We start from the raw sequence: 8,077 nt of genomic DNA on the forward strand, positions 1-8,077 counted from the left end.
GATCAATCAAAAAATGACTACCACGCCATGCACACATACCATCATTTGCGTCAGCAATTGCCAACTACTACGAGTGTGCGTGGGGACATGGACATATGCTGATGGCGATGGAAGCCGAGGCAAACACACACAAAAAAACTGTATAAAACTCACAAACGCTCAAAAAAATGCCTCATGCGGATGACAAAATTAACTACACATTTGAGGCTTTTTTTGTTACCAAATAATAATAATATGTGCAAAAAATCAAAACATCTTTCCAAAAAATATAACCAGGTGCAAACAATCAAAACATGTATGCTCATATTTCTAAATAAAATAAAATTAACTACACATTTAAGTTTTTGTTTTATTTTTCCTACAAACATAGTCATATTTCAGGTACAATGACCAAGGAAGATCATATAAAAAATAAAACTTCATTTTAGAAAATTAAATAAACTAACAATGAGATTTTGAATATTCCTAAGAAAAAAATGAATATATGATCTCACCTAAAAGAAATATTAGCCTGTTAGATTTCATCAATTTAATTTAAAATTGTTACAGTAGGATAATGTTTTAAAATTAATGTCATGAAATGAGATTTGGCATATTAAAAATCTCTTATTCTATGCAGGAAGGGTACAATTCAAGCTAGAAAATCTACACTGGCAGTAGATACTCTGTAGCTATCAATCCATGTACAAAACAATGCATGCCTTTGTAACTTTTTTGGCACTATTAAACTTGAACAGGGAAATTAAGCTTTATTAATATTTCATATTCACAGTCTATGCTATTAGTGCCTCTCCGCTGTGTTCAAATGGTGGGCGTGTATCTGTGTGGGGACTTGAACCATCTTTTAAGATTGAGGCATATTTTTTTCTTCCGTTGCAACGCACGGACATTTTTGCTATAATAATAAAGCACGGATTGACTTTGTCGGGTTCACCGTCATAATACGCTTCTTCCTGTGAATTTACGCTTTCAGTTTAAATTTAAAACATATATGCGAGGCGGTACTATTTTGGAAACCGTTTCATCCGTCGATTTTCGTGGTCACCAGCAAGCTCAACCGGCTGGGCCTCGACCTGAAGCGAGTACTTCCTTCGGGCCGCGTCCCTGTGGTTTTAGAAATCAACCCGCAGTCCACCGTAGCCCAAACATAAGTGTAAAAAACAGTTCGTACGCAGCCCTGACTCGCCCGTCGCTGAAATTGCTGCCCCGCACGAGGGTTTCTTCCGCCGCCGCCGTCCCTCCACCCTGTGGTACCCGTCCTCGATCCGTGATCACCAAATCTGGACGAGATCGGCAGGATCCGCCGCATGTCCCGCGACACCTAGCCGCAGCTGCTCGTCGGCCATGCGGGGAGCATGGACGAGCTGCTCGTCGACGTCCATCCCGCAGCCCCGCTGACGACCGTGCCCAGCCTCCTCGACAGCGCGCCTCTCCAACTTGCCGCATGGTATGTCTCCCCTGTTTCATAGATGATTGACAAGCACCGGCACCGCCAAGATCTGTTGACTTGACCCCTACCCCATCTCCGCAGTTGTCAATGATTAAATATTTCTGATTGCAGCCAAATTTTAGTAGGGGAAGGATGGATACCGCAAGGCTTTCATATGTGTTTTGATTTTGCCGATAGGGATTTCTAATATTCTGACAAGAGTCAAACTAGCAATCGTGAAGATGGAGAATTCATGCAACTCCATCTTACTTCAACCCTCAGGTTTGTCTTTTCCCATCCTTAATCACATGTATTTTTTCGAGATTGATTAATCACATGTATGTGTTTCTACAATCTTGATCATGCATGAATAGAATTACTAGACGGAAGATGTTTGAAGTGCAAACTAATATAATGTTTAGGTTCAGATTTGGTGAGAAAGTGAGAACATGAGCACATCAGAGATCAGACTCTATGCTCTGTAGCCAATCGCTTTTTTCATGTAATTATATTAAGAAAAGAGAAACCATAGCATGCAATGCCTACCAACCATCTGCTAATAAGCACCTTCCAGAGCTCCTGTGAATGTCTACTCTCAGCACACAGTCGCACTGTCATTGGGGCAGTCCTACAATTTATAGATGGGGGTATGGGGCATAATTGCCCACTTAATACTATAGAAATAAATTAAGATTCCAGTTACTAATCTTTTGTGCATTATATCATAAAGCATAGACATCAGGTTTCAGTTTGACTCATGCATGAACAGATTCCCTATAGCTTCACTACACACATACTGCCACCACTGCGTACACCTCAGTACCCACGACTGGTCGATCAGGTGTCCACGAAGTATACAACGGGGAGCTCTCATATTAACCTTAGGTTTCAAACTTCATGCCTGCATCTACCGCCCAGTTCTGGTTGCTCGAGATCACAACCCGCACCTTCGCCCCCAGCCTGCGTGGAGGAATAGAGCAGTCTTGATCTAGAATTTCTTCCTGCGGTTGTGGGCCTTGTGGCAGCAGAATTTCAGTTTTTTCCGATTGTTGTTGGATCTTACAGTTGTAGTCCTTGAGCTCTATCTAAAGGTGTTTACATATACGTATGCATGCATGTTGATACCTAATCAGAATAGGTTTTTAGAATTAATTCATAGTTTGTTAACGAAATTGGTATACCATTGCAGCCATCTAATTGGTGGTATGGTGTGCTTCTGATGGTATTTCACGGCGTTTGTACCAGCAGCATAGTAAAAAAACTCCCGTCAACACGGCTTATTTATCGTTTCTGGAGGGCCTCACAGATGAGCTATTCATCGGCGGCACCCTGCCAGTCATTTAGAGGATCTGCGGGAACAAATAAACAAGCAGAGCGTCATCAGTCAGGGACCAACATCCATGCCAACTGCCCAAGATGACTGCTAAGGCAATTAATATTCTCTCTCAATCTTCAGCCACCATCTGATGTTAATTGATCTTGATCTTCTCCACTCGCCAATTCTGAAGACACTTCGGATCTCACATTAACTTCATTCAGTCTTTAAGAATAATCAAAGGTATGTTGTACAATAATTTTACAACTAAACAAACCTTCCAAATGTATCGATATCATTTTCACTAATATGCATAGTCTTCTGTTGGTAGAATAGACATATGGATCTCAAAGCTATGGATCATGCGCCCATACAAAAAAGGACAACTGACTAGATTGATGATACGTTATGGCAAGAAGGCTATATATTCATGGTATTCTTAACCCTACTCTTGACATTTTAACCGATGCCCATAGGAAACATAATTAGGCATTTTCAACTATCAAAGTTTCTTTCAGCATGCTTTCCATAATATATTGAAATTTGACAACAAAATTGTTTTCTGTGATGTTATGTAATCAATTCAGAGTGTGTAGAAGATGTTGTCCTGGTTGTGTAGAGTATGCGGTGCGTAGCTTCTTGTGTGTGTGTGTGCATATATGTTAATTGGTGGCTGTGCATATATGTTAATTGGTGGCTGGTGTGTGTGTGCAGGGTGCAAACGGGGCCAGTGAGTAGGCGGCGAGTATACTACGCCGAGAAGCGATACAGGGGCATGAATCTTGAGCCGGTGTGCGCAACGACCTGCGCTACTGCACTAATAGCCTTGACAGAGCACTAGGGCCGGCTCGACAGGGCATGCAGCCCGCCGGTGGACGCCTGAATGTGCGCGACGGAGATGAACCCCGCGTCGTCGCCTCTGTAGCCTGGACAGAGCTCCGCCAGTGCTCGTGATGAACCCCATGTATGTGCTGGTGATGGCGCTCTCCGTCTACTTTCTCCACCGGCTATCAGAGAGTAGAGATCACATTGTGGATTTGTGCTTTCTTCAGAGATGTGCTCCTGTCGTTGTTGGTTGTCAAATTTGTGATGCAATCCGTCCCTATGTCGATGTCTTAACCACTTCGTACTACCGCACAATTAGCAGAACAGAGCAGATGCCGCAGTTTACCCATTGATTTCTTGGAGTGATTCAAACCTAGGAAAGCCTGCTACTTGTGCAAGCAACAGGGTAAGAAGTTTCACTTTTCTTACTAATGCACCTCAATTTGTAAGGTTAGAACAATGTCAGATTACTTTATGTTGGTTTTCAAATTTCTACATATTCCTTTCTTATAGACTTTGCCTTCAAGCAATTCTAATTATCTAGGTAGTATGGAAAGCAGGCAAATTATGTATCTATTTGGGTGTACTCGTGCTCTGCTATGTCAAATTGAGGAGAAATAATTATTTTATTCACCCATCCTATTTTTTATCTATAATGATGATCATTTTTCCATGTTGTGATCTTTGCTCCAGTTGTGCTAATACCATGTTTATCATGTTTACCATGTTTTATCTTAAAAATTGGCTTCTATTTTGTTTCTAACCTATATCTCAGCATGGTTACTTTCTCCAAACATGCTTTAGCTGCAGCATTGGTCAACTGGCTTGAGCACAGCTCACATGAGTCATCGCCAAATGACCCTTTTCTGAAATTCACTGAGAGAGGAGTTACTCCATGTCAGTATGTACATACAGATGCAAGCAATGGATAAACTCATGAAGACCATGTCTATTAGTCCTTCAGTATTTTTTGGAATGAGATGACACGTTGTATGCCAGGTAACAAGCAACTGAAGCAAGGGAAAGAATGAGCCCCTGAACCCAGGATGCATGGCGAAGGATCCAATATGTCAGGACCAATGAGGGAATTGCAGAGCTTCATATACATTTGCCTTCTTCAAGTGTCTAGATTACATTAAACATGTTTCTTCAAGTGTCTACACACTACAGGAAATAAGTTTCTTATGGAAGTAGTCAAACCTGGATACCAATTCATTGGAACCATTATATTCCTTATAGAAGTAATGCAATATATTCTCTCTCTTGTGCCTACTTGAAATACCGTTGTGGCTCTGTACTTTGCTTCTCATATTGCAAGGGTAACACATTGTATGCCTATTCTCTCTCAGCTGTAGCAAGGATGGAGCAGGAAAGTGTGGTGGACCTTCTAACATTCATATTGTACATGTATGAGCTATGGGCCATTATTGTTTATCATATGGATTGTAAATGTAGTGACACTGAAGTTTATATCATATCTGCAAATTTCTTTATTTTAAAAGTGATGATATACTGACACATTATGTTGATCTAAAAATCTGGTAGCCGTGACCTTGATATTCCCTGTAGAGCCAGCAAAAAATTAGAATAAAAAGGTTTATTAGAGAATTATTACAATTGGCGATTGAATGCAAGTGGCAGTGATTTTACATCTATGTGGGGGAACTTGATGAAAGATTACTTGCAAAGTATATATACAAGTGAAAAATAACATTTATTTAGATGAGCTATTACCGGAGCAGATATATTGTATTTCTAGCTGAAGTTAACATTGCTATGCTAAACTATTTCACTATGCAACAACTCTAGGGAAAGAAACATACATATAAGCCTAATCTTAAATGTATGGAAATGTTGAAGCTTCAACGCCGTGGTCCAGCTTTCGTGGAGGACTTGCACCATTTGGGACTTCTGTTGGATGAGGGGTTGGCCACGAACATAGCATAGGTCGACGGCGGGGAGGGGGTCTATGTTGGTGAAGAGGGTGACACTAGGAAGGAGGCCAATGGTGTGAAAGAGGGTGATGGAGGGAGGAGGACGACGGGAGGAGAGGGAGCCAATGGTGGGGCGACGACACAAATAGAATTGAGGTGGAGGGCTGGTGGCTGGACAGTGGTGAGCTTGTGAGAATGGAACAATGGCGACGCCATCGATAGCGCTTCGTGGCAGACTTGTGATAAGGAAACAATCCAACGTCATGGATAGTGCTTCGACGGGGTTCATGAAAGTTCATGAAATTGGAGATACACAAGTAAGTGTAAAGCCAGTTGGCGATGGCACTGTCATCGTAAATATATTAAGCTCTGTGATTTTGACTTCACGAAGATAAGCTTCGGCAACTTCACCAAATTGTACTATGAGAGGCCTCTGATTCGTGTAGTTGGTGAAGCATGGCGTTGAAGGAGATCTGAACAACCCCTAAACTAAAATTGTGCTCTTGGACATCAACATATCAAACTGAAAAAAGACTGATTGATGCGCCTAAGCAGTCAATGGTTAAATAAAATTTTGTAGGTCTACCTCATGATACTATCCATGCATTCCATCTTTAAGAAGTCATTCAAGTAACTTAATCATTTGTTCGATTCGTTTAGCTGCATTGTCACCCGTAGCAACGCACGGGCATATTTACTAGTTCATCACAAATTCTATAAACAGATTTGAGTCCTAAAGCTCTTTAATTAAGCCTACAACAACAACATAGCATTCAAAAAAAAGCCTACAACAACATAGGTCCTAAACTCGCTCGAGCTGCATTGACTAGCCAAAGTGGCGCTTGGATTGTTGCTGCCTCAACCTGATGGACCCACCAAGTAATCGATGAAGCATACATTTGCATGAAACCCCTTGAAAACTCATTTCATCTCGTTCTCACACTCACTTGTTAGTACTAGCATGCTGACAATGAGCGTCACCTAGATGGAAGGCAAAAACAGACAAGGAAAAAAGCATCAAGCGTTGGTGGGTAATTCAAAAGATGGGTTAGGCCATCGTAGAGTGTGTGTGGGCCGGGATAGACATGTAAGCGAACCGTGCACCTTATAAGCAACGGTCTGCTCCTGTAATCAACATCAAAGAAATGAAATAGCTCTAAACCTCTCATTCTGTTCTTGTTTCTTCTACCTTCCAACCTCGTCTCCAGATCCCGTCTCCTCACTTCCCCAACCGACTCCTGCCATCGGCGAAACCCTGTCGCGGTTAGGATGTGACAATCTGGTATCAAAGCTGCCCTTTCCGCTCTCGCCACCCAATCTTTTTTCCCAATTCGTACTCGGCAAATCCGACGCGACGGTAGCGGATCACCTCAGGGTTTGATCTGCGTAATTCCTGACCTGAGGTGGGTTGATTTGGGAAAATTCGTCACCACGACGGCGTTCAAGCCCAACCCGTAGACGTGCTACCTCGCGGACGAGATGGAGGCGTTCCGGGCGTGGATGCTGCAGGAGTTGGCCGAGATCCGCGCGACCTAGGACAAGTTCGCCATCGTCGACGACATCTGCGAAAAATTGGAAGCATGGACGCCAAGTTGTCATAGCAAGCGACCCGACTGGATCAGGTACAAGTGAAAGTCAATTTGTCCTGTGACACCCTAGGGAAAGTTCAGCAAGAGCAGGCGCATGCCGCGCAGTTGGGCAAGCAAAATAATATGCAGGGTAGTGGGAAGAGTTCGTCGCCGACTGTTTCCAAGGTTTCCGATGGAATACTGGGTGCCAATTCTCTAGTTTAGGCTTGCGCACAACCACGTTTTCCTCAGGTGCACATTTAGATACCGCCTGCGGGCCAAGTTGCTTCGGTTGTTGGGGAGGACACTGCTGGGAAACGCACTTGGATGCCTAAGATGGATTTTTCGCGCTTTGATGGTACTGATGTGAGGATTTGGCTTGACAAGTGTGAAGCATTTTTTTAGCTGTATCACATTCCTGACAATGTCAAAGTTACTTCGGCTTCCCTGTATCTGTCAGGTAATGGAGCTCATTGGCATCAGGCATTCAAGCAGCACAGTGCATTTCATACTTGGGAACAATTCCGTGCGGCTGTTTTGCAGGAGTTTGACGTCAACATACACACAGAGAGACTGAAATCTCTAATGATGCCCAAGCAACAAGGCACGGTGGAGTACAAGGCGCAATTCCAGCAACTGGTATACAACATCAGACTGTATGAGCCTTCCATAAGTGACATGTTTCTGGTAACCAGGTTTGTCATGGAATTGAAAGAGGAACTGAGAAGTGTAGTGGAACTCCAACTTCCAATCAATGTGCAGACAACATCCATGTATGCTACAGTCCAGGAAGGGCTCTTAGCGGGCTCTTAGCTCAGCAAAAGTCCTCTAAATCCAATTTCTAGAAGAACAATGTTGCAGGAAATGACAGAAAACACATTTTTGCTCCTGGTGAACTTTGGAAAGCCAAGCAACTAAAAGAATATAGGCGTGCTAATGGTTTGTGTTACAGTTGTGGAGAGAAATATATGCATGGACACATGTGTAACAAGGCACCTGCTCCTGC

The 8,077-nt window shown here is 42.8% G+C and overlaps 1 long non-coding RNA gene across 1 annotated transcript; it reads left to right on the forward strand.

The window, feature by feature from the left end:
* The first annotated feature begins 1,190 nt into the window (after positions 1 to 1,190).
* On the forward strand, positions 1,191 to 4,857 carry LOC123074480 (uncharacterized). Its single transcript, XR_006435980.1, has 5 exons — positions 1,191 to 1,447; positions 1,562 to 1,711; positions 2,619 to 2,987; positions 3,081 to 3,177; positions 3,459 to 4,857. It is a non-coding gene; the product is annotated as an uncharacterized lncRNA (long non-coding RNA).
* Positions 4,858 to 8,077: the final 3,220 nt, after the last annotated feature.

The sequence above is a fragment of the Triticum aestivum genome, chromosome 3D, assembly GCF_018294505.1.
Source record: "Triticum aestivum cultivar Chinese Spring chromosome 3D, IWGSC CS RefSeq v2.1, whole genome shotgun sequence".
Taxonomy (NCBI): Eukaryota; Viridiplantae; Streptophyta; class Magnoliopsida; order Poales; family Poaceae; genus Triticum; species Triticum aestivum.